The sequence below is a fragment of the Lissotriton vulgaris genome, chromosome 4_1 (genome assembly GCF_964263255.1).
Source record: "Lissotriton vulgaris chromosome 4_1, aLisVul1.2, whole genome shotgun sequence".
Classification (NCBI taxonomy): domain Eukaryota; kingdom Metazoa; phylum Chordata; class Amphibia; order Caudata; family Salamandridae; genus Lissotriton; species Lissotriton vulgaris.
Window position 1 is genome coordinate 49033278 of NC_141691.1, and position 15562 is coordinate 49048839.

Genomic DNA, 15562 nt, shown 5'->3' on the forward strand with positions numbered 1-15562 from the left:
TGCCATAAAATAACAACATTAATTACACTCACTACTTTTAAAGGCATACATAGGGGCACACAGTACAAACAATACCATCACAAATTTAACTTACCTTTCAACATCTATACTACTGTCTATATCTATATCTATATCTATACTACTATTATAAAGAGAGAACTGTGTCCTTTGAGCCAGGTAAACTCAAAAACTACACCACCAATCCAAACACCCAATACATCTTTGAAAACGTCAGGGCAAGCAGATGGACATAGGCTATATAAAAAAAATATATATATATACGTTGTTTAAAAAATGTACGAATACAAAAAAAAGTAGTCCCTTGGAAGTAGCGCCGGCCGCGACGTGCGTGCTGACATCAGGAGCGCGGGGAGGAGCGATGAGGAGCGGCAGACAGGTGGGGAGGAGCGGTGAGGAGCGCAGGCAGGCGGGGAGGAGCGGCGAGGAGCGGCGGAGAGGTGAACTCCGGAGCACGGGGAGGAGCGGCGGCTAAGGTAGGTGAAGCAGCCGCGGGTGCGATCCGGGGGACCCACGGACTACGTCGGGGCGGGCGGGGGCCCTGAAGCCTGATTGCTCCCAAGCCTTTTGCTCCCGGACAACGTCGGGACGGGCTGCTAGTATCATATACTTTGAATACCAATCAATTTTCTCTTATGCTGACCTTTTTACTCACTTTTCCCAATTGCTTTTGGGCAGTACAAATCTTCTTGACTACTATTAACCTCAGCAATGGGTGGTAGAACTATATAAGTCCATTCAGGCGATTTGTATTTTTGGCTTGGTCGTCTTACTCTCTTTGGCCTTTGAACAACCTCTATTTTCTTTCCCAATTATTCTTTTGGCTGGTAATCTCATTCACCTGCTCTTCTATTTCTTTTGCTTTGTTTACAAGCTTAAATCTCAATCCACCAGTTTCTTTAGGCCAATTATCTCCCCGGCGGATTCTCTTTGTCTTTGGCTCTATTGTGTTACGCTCCACTCTCCAAGCTCTTTTCCTTGGACTCTTCCTTAACACAATTTCATCTGAACTGTCATCAGTTTCACTTTCTGTATCTTCAGCTGGGTCATTGATTATGATTTTCACAATGTCTTTATCTTCATCTGATTCAACTTTCTTTTCTGTTACTCTGTTAGGAAAACCTTCATAACTGGTACTCGGAATGTCATCATTTTCGTGAGTCACTTCCTCTTCCAGTCTCAGGATTTCCGTTCCTGCCTTCAAAGTGTTCAGATTTCTCCTCAGCTTTTTCCTCTTTAATGACTTTATCTCTGCTTGCTCTTGCGTCTTTACTGGTGTCTGTCTTTACCGATTCTCGACCTTCAAGTTGATCTTCGGAATCTGGTATCTCCACAATCTCCCTTTCACCTTCACCTTCAGACGCAGAACTGGCTTCTGATAGTTCCAGATATCGACGTTCCTGTCGATCTTCAGTATCTGGATTCTCTTCTGATTCAACTTCAGAATCAGAGTCAGTTGTACTTTCATCGTTGTATGGGTATTCGGGTGCAGGCACACGGATGGTGTGGCTAGCATGTACCCACCTCTTTAATCCAGCACACTTCACTGCAGTAGTACTGACCAGGATTACCTGTCGTGGCTTTTGCCAACGAGGCACCAAACAGTTTCTTCTGTGATGTACTTTCACTCGAACCCAGTCTCCAGGGACTAGATCATGAGCTGCATTTTTCTCTTTAGAATTTGACTCAGTTCCCACCTGGTGGAGCACAGAAGTTACCACAGCAGACAGATTTTTGCAGTAGTCCAATATGATATCATCATTTATTGTTAGCAATTTGTTAACAGGTACATACGCTTGTCTCATAACCCTGCCCATCAAAATTACATGTGAACTTAATCCAGCTTTCCTGTCAGGAATACTTCTCAGTGTCATCAGGACAAGTGGCAAAGCATCTGGCCACTTAAGTCCTGTTGCCAAACACATCTTTGCAATTCTGTTTGTAATGGTTCCATTTACCTGCTCTACTACCCCTGAAGCCTCAGGTCGGTAAGCACAATGCAGTTTCTGGAGAATATCCAGAGCCTCACAAATCATTTGCATCAACTAGTTTTGGAAATGTGGCCCGTGGTCCGATTCAATGGTTACCGGGAAACCGAACTGCGGTATGATTTCTCATAAGAACAGTTTGGCTACAGTAATTCCATCATTCCTTCTGGTGGGAAAAGCTTCAACCCACTGTGAGAACAGATTATCACAAGAACATATCTAAGCCTATTGCTTGGGGGCAATTCTACAAAATGCATCTGAACTCTTGTGATTGGACCACTCTCCCGTCCTATGGTTCCCAAACTCACAACGGTTCTTCTGTTTGGATTGAATTGTTGGCACACTAGGCACCTTTGGCACAAACGTTCAGCAATCATTCTGAATTTAGGGTTATACCAAGTTTGTCTAAAGAGACAAATCATGGCATCTCTTCCAATATGGGCTTGACCATGGTACATTTGTGCCTTGTCTGAAATCATGCTATCAGGCATTACTGCTCTTTCATCTTTGTAAACCCAAATTTCATCTTCTTCTCACTATCTACATCCTGCCTTTAGCCAAATAACTTTTTCTTCTGGTTCTGCCTCTTCTTGCATCTGCTTTCATTCCGGCCATGTCTTAACTACAGTGGTTAGCATTAAAGGACTCGGAACATGTTCTTTTGTTTTGTCTCGATTGATTGAAATTTGATTTTTCGCACAATGCTTAGCAATGGCATCCGCATAATTATTTCCTTTAGAAATATAATCCTCATTCTTTTTATGTGCTGTGCACTTTACCACAGCTATTTTTGCAGGTAACTGAATTACGTCAATCAGTGTTCTCACAAACTCAGCATTTCGAATGGGTGTTCCCGCAGAAGTTAAATAACCTCTTTGAGACCAAAGCTGTCCATAGTCATGAACAACTCCATATCCATACTGACTATCAGTCACTATGGTTACTTTCACCTCTTTTCCCAGTTCACATGCTCCTATCAAAGCAATCAACTCTGCAACTTGAGCAGAATGAATTCCTTTCAGACAAGATGCTTCCAACACTTCTGCTACTGTGCAAATGGCATAAGCAGCGCTCAAAATACCACTCTCTGTTCTCAGACACGATCCATCTACAAACATCACATAATCTGATTCAGGTAATGGCTCGTCTTTAATGTCTGGCCTAGGTTTTGTGCAATACTCAAGAACATTTAAACATTTATGATCAAGTTCACTTTTCTCTTCTGCTTCAATAGTGTCAGGTAGTAATGTAGAAGGATTAACATTCACATATCAGGCAATTGTCACATTTTCAGCTCCCAAAATGACCTTTTCATAACGGGTCATTCTGCTGTTGGTCATGTATTGGGTCTTTGCTCTTGTGTGGAGAATCTCCACTGAATGAGGTACATAGACTCCCACAGGAAATCCCATCACAATTCCTTCACTCTGCTCCAGGCTTACACTGGTTGCTGCTACTGCTTTCAGACATCCTGGCAAAGCCTTTGCAATAGGGTCCAAAACAGCCGAGAAATATGCAATTGGTTTTCTCATTCTTCCATGTCTCTGAATCAATACTGACAAAGCACATCCTTCTTGCTCACTGCAGTACAGTTCAAACTCTTTTTCATAATCAGGCATTCCCAATGCTGGTGCTTCACACAATTGTGTTTTCAGTTGTTCAAATGCTTCCATTTCAGTTTTCGTCAAAACTATTGGATCTCTGATGTCTGCTTTTGTCAGTCTCTGTAACGGTTTTGCAAGTAATGAAAATCCACTAATCCACTGTCTACAATAACCTACCATTCCTAGGAACATTCTTACCTGTCTCTGAGTTCTAGGCGGTTGCATTCCTTGTATCATTCTGATTCTTTCTGCTGTGACTTGTCTAATTCCTTTTGCAATTTTATGGCCTAAATATTGCACTTCTTTCTGACAAAACTGCAATTTTGACGGAGACACTTTATGTCCTTCTTCTACCAAATGATTTAGCAATGCTACTGTGTCGCTTACACATGCATCTTTTGTTTTGGATGCGATTAAAAGATCATCTATGTACTGTACTAACACAGATCTCCTGGCATACTTAGACTCTCCATTGATTTCTTTAGCAACTGATTAAAAATTGATGGACTCTCAGTGTACCCTTGTGGAATTCTACACCATGCTAGGATACGATTTTGGAATCTGAACGCAAACATTGGCTGACTTTCTACATGCAATGGAACAGTAAAGAACGCATTGCATAGGTCAATCACTGTGTACCAATCTGCATCATGAGGAATTTGGTACAAAATCACTGCTGGATTTGGAACAATCGGGCAACATGGAACAACAATTTTATTAACCTTTCTAAGGTCCTTAACAATTCTAAATGTTCCGTTTGGCTTTTTCAATCCCATGATCGGTGAGTTACAAGGGCTGCTTTCTATCTCTCTAAGAATTCCTTGCTCAATCATTTTATCAATCACAGGTGTAATTCCCTCAATTATTTCTGCAGTCATCTTATACTGAGGTATATTTGGGTAACTTGGTCCTTCTTTCACTGTAACCTTTACAGGGTGAACACCTTTCATCAATCCTATATGTTTCCCAGTGAAATCCCATACTTCCTCTTTCACCGATTCTTTCAATTCCACAGGAATCTTTTCTCGATCAAAAACAGGAAATAACTTGTTCTGCTCTGCCTCAATCATAAGCATCGTCATTTTGTATAAACTATCTTCATTGGGGGTTTGTAATTTTATGCCATCTGGCGAACAATATATGGCACAGTTCATTTTACACAATATATCCCTGCCTAATAGATTAACAGGGCTACTGTCACACACCACAAATCGATGCATCTCTTTGTAACTTCCAATTTCTACTTCAACTGGTTCTGTCAAAGGGGTTTGTATTTGTCTATTTGCTACACCTCCAATTTGGATGGACTCTCCCGAGAGAGGAAGATTTTGAATTTCCACCGATCTAACAGTAGAACGGGTAGCACCAGTGTCCACTAGGAAAGTTATTTCCACATCATTCACCTTTCCGTTCACAAATGGACCAGACTGATCTCCCTCAAGAGTGGCTCCAAGCACACACTCTTCTCCCTCTCTCAGGCACCGTCATAAACTTTCATCCGACTCACTGCCACCCTCTTCTTGTAACCAATACTGAGGACACGCATTCACTCTTTGCGGTCTTTTTACCTGTTCACCTCCGCTGAATACTATTTCTGCACTGTATCTCTGTTGGTTTACACTGTTTGGCAGTGGCGGTTGCGGCACCTGACTTTGCTGATTTGCTATCTGCTGTTGTTGCTGTTGTGGATTTATCTCAAACTACACCTGCGAATTCAATTAATTATTTTCCGCATTAGCTCTTGGCGGACACTTACACTCTTTCTTCCAGTGCCCTAACTTGCCGCAATTAAAACAAGGATGCTTCTTCTTTTAATCATCTATATTTCCCACCAACTTTGGTTTACCCTTAAAATTCCCTTGATTCCCTGCATTCTTATTTTCCATTTGCGCTACTTGCTGCTCCGCTACTTTTACTTGTGCCCACATGGCATTTTCTTTTAGCTTTTTCTGTTTGGTATCAATTTCTTCACTGCAATATTTCGCTTTTCTCAAAACCTCATCCACAGTACCTGACTGCCATCCTATCATGTTGTGACGAATAATGTCTCCAGTTTCTGGTCTTAATCCATACACAAATCTGTATATGAAGTGACTCATATCTTTTTCATTTAATTCCTCATAACCACTATATTGTTTAAAGACTAACAACAATCTTTCATCCAATGAATGTACTGATTCTTTTGGTTCCTGTGTAGTCCTGTCTATTTTTACCCAATCAGTTTCTTTTGGTGGTATTTTATTTTTCAACCATACTATTACCTGATCATATTTCCACATCACGTCAGGTGATGGAGCTCCTGTAACTTTGTCTCTGGGAAATTCTTCACTCGGCCAATCTATAGCTATTTTGCATTCTGACCATAGATCTGCTGGCACTACTATGTCAAACAATACATCTAAATCAATCCACATAACTTTTGACACTTTCTCAAATCTGTCTACTTGACAATACCATTCTACTGGTTTTTCTCTTAATCTTGGAAAATCATTAGTAAATGACAATATATCCTGCCTGCTCCAAGGAACATGTACATATCCTCCTCCGGGTATCTCTCTCATAGGAAACTCAGCTGCTACTGCCTCTTTTTCCCTGACCGGAAAAGCTAATGTGGATTTGTCACTATTTTCTTCCTTCTTCTTTGCCCTCTTATGTCTCCATTTACTTACATCTCCCCATCTTCGCAATAGTACAATTAGCTCTTTTATCTGCAACAACCTCCCTGCAGTATTCATGTTTTCAATGTCTCTTTCTGCAAAATCCACTCTGTATGATTTCTGCAATGATTTGAATTTTGAAAATTCCACTCCTAATTCATTTGCTAATTCCTCCAGTTGATCATTCACTGATTTAGCTCTCCGTGTAATGCTTTTGCACAAAAACATAAGTTCATCATCCTGATACGCTTTCAGTCTCGCTGCACCAATTGTTCCAATTATCAATTCTTTCATATCTACCTTTAACTTTGCTACATCTAATATTTTCGATTCATTCTCTTTTAATTTCAGCGTTTCAATCCACTCACTCAACTCTCTATCTGACGGTCCTACAGGAGTTTGTATTGAACCTATTTTATCCAGGCTTTTCTCTGGTGTCGCAGAGTCAGATTTCGCACCCATCGGGTATCTGAATAATGAGCTTTGGTTAAAAGTTAACTCAGGTGGATTCACATTAACTATTCGCTTTATTTCTGGCAAATCAGGATAAATATCCTCTCTTGATTTTTGCAAACTCTGTTCTAACGGTATTGTCAAACTTGGTTCTTTTATTTTCTGTTTTTCAAACACTGGTATTACCGGTCCTATCGTTACGGGGACAGTCACTGCTTCCATATTTTTAGTAAGGTTCTGAATCAATTCATTTGTAGAACGTTCATAATCAGAAATATTTGGTTGCACATTATTCCGATTTTCACTATTTTGCACACTTCTGTGTGATACATTCCTTTGATACAGGAGTACCTGTAATTCTGGCTTCTACAAAATGTGTATTTGGAGTATATCTAACCTCTACTCTGTCTGGCACATCTCTTAAACTTGAATATGCTCTTGGGGTTTCATCATTACTTTCATTCATGACTGGAGCATTCGGAGTAGTCCATAAAGAACTTGGCTGATATGGTGGCGGTCTCCTATTTAATATTTCTTCTAAAACAACATCTTCTGATTCACTGTCACCATGATTTTGATTCACTGTTTCCATATTCTTTTTCTTTTCAGTATTTCCGACCCTCATATTCATCCACCAATCTAACTGGATACATACCATCACACATATTACTGTCTCTCCATCTACGCATTCTGCTTTCATGAGTCTCACCCCATGAATTCTGACCTCTACCTCTTGGTCTAATATGTCTGCATAGCCTCTCACTCTCTTGCTCATGCATCTCATCTTCCCATTCAACTAAAGCCTCAAATTGAGTCGGTCTAGGTCGCGGCTCAAGCTTCATCATTTTGTCTCAAATTTCTGAAAACTGCTGCATCAAGTGATCCTTCCTCAGGAAAGGCTAACACCCCATCATCCTGAGTATATCTTGCCCAGTTCTCTAACCAAACACAGGTATGGTAACCATATTTCGATAACATGTAAGAAGCTGGCGTTTTCGGTGGAGGAAGTCATTTTCCCCCTCTAGTCACAATATCTTTGTCTTTTGAAAAAGCATTCTTTAATTTCTTAAACCATGAAGGTTTCTTCTTCTCTTCTTCGTAATAATAAGACATCTCTCCGATAATTCTCTGTCTTACAAAAGATCATGCACTTCCATGTTTACTGTTCCGTACACCAACCTATAGCAGCGCGGTTCACACTAACACACCAATTAGAACACGATACGTTTTTCTAAGTGCTTAACCAATCCTTTTTGCTCCTTTTTCGTGATGAACCTATCAGCTCCTACTCTGACTTAGTCATGTGAACCAATCCCAGCGCGGCTCTTTTGACGTCACCAGCGCTCCGGCTTCTGCAGCGCCGACTGACCCCTCCTTTACAAGGATTTTTTTCTTTCAGAAAGCCGTATTTACAAGATATTTTACAAAATCAGTTAGTAACTTACACAAAACAATTTCACTAATCTGTTTCGCTAATAAAGTGATAGATTTCTCAATCACACAAGTATTCTGTAACCGGAGTAGACGACGCTTATCACCTCAGAATTTTTAGACTCGCCGATAAAGCAACACTACTGGCTTTACCCTTCTGTCAGGCAATAACGAACTCGCTTCTCTAGGAAAGCACATACAGAGATCTTTTTCACCTCCTTAGAGAAAATCCCAAAGTTTCGCTTGAACGCGTATTGCAATTACATTTACACACGTTCATACAGAAAACCCTTTTCACATAATCATGAGCTCTGTATTGCTAGTAGGCAGCGCTTCTAGCTAACCCACCACAGAAATCCTCTATCGTTAGTAAAGTAGACGCCACTCCTTTACCCTTCTATCAAGCTCGGGTTGAGTCCTACTACTCTCCTCAGCGATAAGTTTTAGTCAGGATACGCAATGATCCCAATACTTGAAAGCCAAGATTTCATAGACTGCCTTTGCTATACATTTATCCTTTCACACCTAAGGTCCCTAAACAGTGATATACGACGATACCACCGCAGTATATGACAATACTACTTCTTTGAAAACAGACTAATGCACTGTGCGACTTTACTTGCCACACTTCCTCTGCCTGCAGACAGAGGCACTGGCTTCACACAACACTTGGAAGCCTTTTAAAACTACATATAACGTAATACGGACTCAAAAGAAGTTAGTTCATAATCTATATATCAAACTCTATATAATACTTTATACATAACCCTAGCTAATTTCCTTAGCAACCACTACTCTGCTACCAAGTAATAACTGTTACAGCGGGACTCCAGAAATAAACTCTAAATTGCCATGGCCATTTCTCTAAAACTTCCGAAACACACATAACATTCAACAGTGGGGCCCATTACACATATACATGAGCGTCAAAGCTTCAAAGATCTGGCCAACAACCGAGGAGTCCTACTATAACATTGGCGGAGTGTCTAAACCTATTAATCTATTTTTATTTACACCTGCAATGTTAAGTATTTTACCATGGTTTCATTTTAAATACCATTTTATTTAGACACACCACGATAATGGCAATGTATCTGCTAGAACCAAAATTAGGCGTAGGAAGAATCGAAGACCAGCTTTTATATTCTTCATTTATCTAATTTTTATTCAAGGCAAACTTTAGTATGTCCGACATTTAGCATTTATTTATTTCTTTATTCCAGAAGAATTCTTTAACTTTATTTTCAAAATGATCATTTATTTTAAAGCTCAGAAAATAGACATTTATTTAAAAGTTTAGCATGAGTTTAGCAAAGAACAGATAGTTCCAAGTTCATTCTCTCCTACCATCCCTAGCTAACACCCTCATCTTATCCTAACTGACCTGCAAAGGAAAAACAAACAGTCAGAAGTTAAAGTTCTTACATTCCAAGCAATCGATATTCAGTCCGGCAGCATCTCCAGAGGAAATCGAAAAAGCGACCCCTTCTAGCCAAAATCAGGGATTTTTATACACTAAATCTCTAACTTAATCTATCTAAAAAGTAACTATCATCTCCAATTCAAACTCTGATTGGACAAATTTGAGGTAGATGAGCGCTTCCGCACCATTACAGCATTTGTTTTTCACATGATTCAGCGAAAATATAAAAGTTCTTTGTTTAAGACAGTTCGTGGCCTAAGCACATCCTACTTTAGCAACATCACTCTTCTTTCCCAGGGTTTGGGCATTAGATCGTTCATGCTTGGCACCCATCCTAGGTTCCGGGTAAGGTGGCCTTGAACCCTCCCTCAAGCATAGTCAGCTCACTCGCGCTGGCAGAAATCTTTGATGCGCCTGCGCAGACCAATGCCCACTCGCAGTGGCTCAGAGCAGCCATTATCTCACTAGGCCTCACAGGCCACATTTGGAACTATCATAGAAACAAACAAAAATCCATGTTAATGATAGTAATGAAACCCATTCTGTTTACCTCCCACCATTCTAATATTTCCCATTAGTTGTTACCTAGCAAATAAGCCACATAAATGCGATTTTCTACTTACATAATCGACCCTTTTAGCACAAAACGTTTACAATAAGCACATTTAAATTGCGTTTTATTTAAACTTAAGCTGTGCATTAATTCACATCACAATGACAACATATATTAATGAATTATTTCACTCCATGCAAGCAAGATTAATACTCCCCATAGGTTTGTGAATGCATATTACTCTAAAGTTGATTAATCAAACACATCACACTATTAGTAAATGTTATGTTATGGGACATTAATTTCACGAGGGGTACACAAAATGTTGTGTTTTTCCACCTCGCTCCATCACCTCCACAAGCCGATCTACACTGGGGAATCACACTTTTGTTCGCAGGCAGGCTTTGGTTTTCTCAACCCCATGGTATCCCTGGTGCGCCAGATCCATGGTCCGGTCTCATAGTGCGGCAGGTATTCAAACTTTTAGTGTTAAGGAGCTCATTCTAGGGAGATGCCTGTCGAAAATAGACCTCCGTTACCGGTCCAGTCCTTACCTTATCAGGTCCGACTTAGGAGCCAGAACTGCACAGAGACAATGGGAGCTGGGCACCAGAATGCCAGATCTGAGATCATTGGGAGCCCATGTGCAGATGAGGTTCCCTGCCTTGCTCAGAATCATGTGGAAAAATAAGACCTATAGTTTTTCACAGCCTGAAGAGGTAGATAATCTCTTAGGCCGCATGAGAAACGATCAGGAAGATCAATGACGAGTAGACTATTGTGATAACTCTTAAAGTATATAATCCATTAAAAATATATATATATAAATAAAAGGGAAAAAAATTATAATAAATAAAGAGACTTGAGAAGCAAGGAAAGGGTAAGGGGTATAGAGACAAGGGAATAAGGGAATAAATAAAGAATAAAATGAAGCACTGAAATACTAAATTCACGGTATAGGGAACACGACTCATTAGCATTACACCTTTCACTCGCTATAACACAGGTGATTCAGTCAGGGGATCCTCCTAGGTGCTCCGAAGGCGAAGTAATCGTCTGGTATGTTGGGGGGGGTTCCTCAGGGGGGTGGGTGTTCACTGGGTGGAGGGAGCAGCGGGAGAAAAGATAAAAAATAAAAAATCCTCATATATAGGAAAAAATATTTTGTATATAGCTATGGATGGGTACGAGATGATAGCAGGGTTATGAGTAACATATATATGCTTAAAGCCCTCTCATGGAACATCAATGGCTTGGGGGAAAAAAAGAAACAGAATAGGATTTGTGAATTCTTAAAAAACTCAGATGCGCATCTTATAATGCTTCAAGAAACTCATCTGGAGGCAGATATCTGCAGTTCTCTTTTTAAGAAACTAAGGTGGGTTCAGGAAATAATCTGCTCTAGGCAATCTGGTACTACAAGAGGGGTCTCCATTATAATTCGCGCAAATTGTGGGATAAGTCTGAAAAAATATGAGACAGACCAATCAGGAAGATGGCTGGTAGCAGCAATACAAATTCAAAATATCCCATATACTCTGGCTGTATACTATGGTCCAAATGATGATAACCCCGGTCCATTTTCCAAGCTAGCGACAGCATTAATAGGGTCAACTGGCCCGGTAATCTTGGGAGGTGATTTCAACCTGGTCTTCAACCAGAAGCAAGATAGAACTTCCAAAGCTAAATATCACGCTCCCACAAAATCATTCGCTACCTTAGATGCTATAATGAAGGACTTCAGTCTTTTAAACGTATGGAGGAAAAAATACAGATCTTTACGGGGGTTCACTTTCTACAGCAAGAAATGTAAGAATTACTCTAGGATCGACCATTTTTTAGTTGATCAGCATCTCCTCACAGACATCAATTACCTTTCCTTCACACCTGTAGGGATGCCACACCACGCAGTACTGGAAATGGTAATTGCACTGAATTTATGTCCTTTAAAAATAAGATGGACCTTGGAAAGATCACTCCTATTAGATGTCCAAGTAAAAAGAGATGTTAAAGAAAGAACCGTAGAATTTTTTATAATAAATTCAGACACCTCTACCCCCCAGGTAGTGTGGGAGGCTTATAAGGCTTTTTTGAGAGTGGTCCTAAGTTCGTTAATGACTTATAAAAGAAAGAGAAGGGAAGACCTGGCGGTAATAACTAGAAAGGATCTTGAGTTACAGAACGCAATTTTAACTAACTCTGAAAGGGTTCATCTACTAGACAAAGAACTCACTGAGCTACAACTTCAGCTTAAAGTCTGTGACGAGAAAATCCTTAAAGAAAAGTGGGAGACTAGTAGATTAAAGAACTTTGAATACGGTGAAAAATGTGGAGCCCTCCTAGCCTGGAAATCTAGAGAAGAAAGAACGAGGAACTGCATTAAAGCCTTACTACGAAGACAGACAGGAGACCTGATAGAGGCAGACGCCGAGATCAGAGAGGAAGCAAGGAGTTTCATGAGAAGCCTCTACACGGAAGACAAAGACCCTAACCTGGATGAGATAGAAACCTGGTTGCTTTTGAAAAATCTACCTCAAATTTCAGAATTGGATAAAATATATCTGAAAAGTGAGATTACAGAAGGTGAAATATTAAACCAAATAAAGAAAATGAAATGGGGGAAAGCTGCAGGCTCAGATGGGCTGCCGGTTGAGATTTATATGGACTATATAGATCAGCTATTACCCACACTTAGTACACTCTTTAACCTCTTACTAACTTACGGCTATTCTATTCCCCCTTCATGGGCTGAAGCCACAATAACGCTCATAGTAAAACCTAATAAAGACCCCAAGAGAATAGAGTCTTACAGACCAATTTCCCTTTTAAATACGGAAATGAAACTATACTCCGGGATCTTAGCAACTAGACTGGCGAAGATAATAAAATCTATAATCCATACTGATCAAAGAGGTTTTATTCCAGGGAGACAGTTAAACGAATTAACGTTCCAAGTGATAGAGGCTATAGATTATGCTAATGATAAAAACCTCCCGCTTGCCCTGGTTGCGATAGATGCGGCTAAGGCCTTTGATCAGGTCAACTGGAAGTATTTATGGGCTACAATGATGGCATTCGGGTTCCCCCTAACTTTCATTAAGGGTGTCAAATCATTGTATCATAATCCAAAGGCAAAGGTCTTGGTAAATGGAGTATTATCTGACTGGTTCAACATATCTCGAGGCACCAGACAGGGTTGTCCCTTATCCCCTCTTTTGTTTGATGTTTACATTGAGCCTTTTGTTTGTGGTATTAGAGATGACAATACAATTCAACCTTTCAAGCTGGGTAATATGACATTAAAAACTGCCCTGTATGCAGATGACCTCCTCCTATATACTTCTAATCATTCTGTAGCAATACCCAGGTTATTTTATCTATCAGAAGAATTTGGAAAATTAACAGGCTATCAGATTAATAAGGAGAAAACAGAGATAATGGGCTGGAATAATAACATACCTATACAGGGTGTGAAACAAAAAATACCTGGGAATTTATTTAACTCAAGAATTAAAGAACATACCAATATTTAGTTGGCAGACAGTGGTCAAAGACATTAATAAAACTTTAACAAGATGGGGTAATCTGCCACTAAACATCTATGGCCGGGTTAACCTTATTAAAATGACTATCATTCCCAAATTGACTTTTTTATGTAACTGCATCCCTTTATCATTTTCTTTGAAAGACATTAACAATCTCTAGGGCAAGATTGGATCATTTATATGGGCCTGTAAATCTTCTAGGATAGCCTGGAAAAAATTGAGGAGGGGTCTAAAAATCGGAGGTTTAGCCCTCCCAGATTTATTATCATATTGTCATGCCTTTCATTTTAAAAACTTTAGGCTACTTGCAAATACGTTAGATGCATCATCACAGGGCCGCTTGTTCCAGGCTTTACTTTATGATCTACCTTATGGCCATGACTACTTTTTATTTACGTTTGAAGACCAGAATTTTTTTTAAAAAATTCGCCTTAAGATACTTCAAACCGCACTTAAAAACTGGGGGTTTATTCGGAAGGTTTTCAATATTCCTTATTATCAAACGCACACTCCAATTTGGGATTCCCCGGGAACTCCCCTATGTCTCCAAGATCAGCTTTCACAACCTTTGAGAATAGCTGGATTACAGAAGTGGGGAGATCTATGGGTAGACTCGGGCCTAATGGACTGGAACTCCTTAACACTACTTACAAATGGACACCTGACCAGGTTTAAATATTATCAATTATCTGCCTGGTGGTCAAGTCAGAATTTGCAGCGGGAAAAAGATCCAGTACTTCTGGATGCAATTTGCAGGGGGGGGAGATGGATAAAAGAAGTATCTTTTTGGTACAAGCAGATAATTAAGGATGAAGAGAATAAACTACAGTCGGAGGTGATAAATCTATGGGAAAACAGTATAGCGGAACCTCCCGAAGAATGTAGTAAAATATGGTTAGACTCCTTCACCCTATCTCAGAGATTAATTAAGCCAGCTAACTTAAGACGTAATCACTTATTTACAGTCTATAGAGTCTATTGGACCCCGGCCAAATTACATAAGATAACGCAAAATAATTATTATTGTCCCCGTTGCAATCATGACGCAGCAGATGATGTCCATATCTTTTTGGAGTGTCCGGTAATTCAGGATTTTTGGAGAGCGATAGTTGGTTTTCTGGGTGAGGTGTTAACAACAACTATTATATGCTCACCTAGACTTGTATTTTTTGGTTTACTCAAAGACTATAACATTAACAATTTAGACACACAGTTTATTTTTTACGTAGTAGTTGCTGCTAGGAGACAAATTTGCAAAGAGTGGAAGTCAACTGCTCCCCCCAGATTTGCAGAATGTTTAAAATATATAATGGAAGTATGTAAGATGGACATGGTTGGACGTAATGAGAATAATGAGAATGTCTGGTCTAAACTCGAGGTCTGGTCCAATAAGTAAATGGTCCGATGATTATGCCAGAGGTTGTGTCGGTCCTATCCTCCCCCGGCTTAAAGCTTTCTATCATCGGCTAAGGGGAGTTGGATAAGGAAAACAACCTACCTCTGGGACATCCCTGTCTGCTATGATACTGTCTCCAGGGCGGACTCGGAAATGTCAGTATAAGAGGCGACAGCGAGACCCATCTAGAGCATACAAAATCTATAAATTGGAAGTGATTAAGACCAAGCAGGAATATTTCACGGCACTCACTTCCTCACTTTCATCTCCTAGAGAACTTTTTAGGATTGTTGATTCCCTTACTTCCCTCCAGACCCCGGATCCTGTAGTTGCCTCACAGGAACTGTGCAACAAGATAGCTGCCTTCTTTCAGTCAAAGATCGCGGACATTTACACTGCGTTGGAGGTCCAAAAATCCTTGACCGCCGTATCCTTGCTGCCTGCTCTTTCTGATGCTGAACCATCTCAACATCAGGATCTGGTATCCTTTCCGT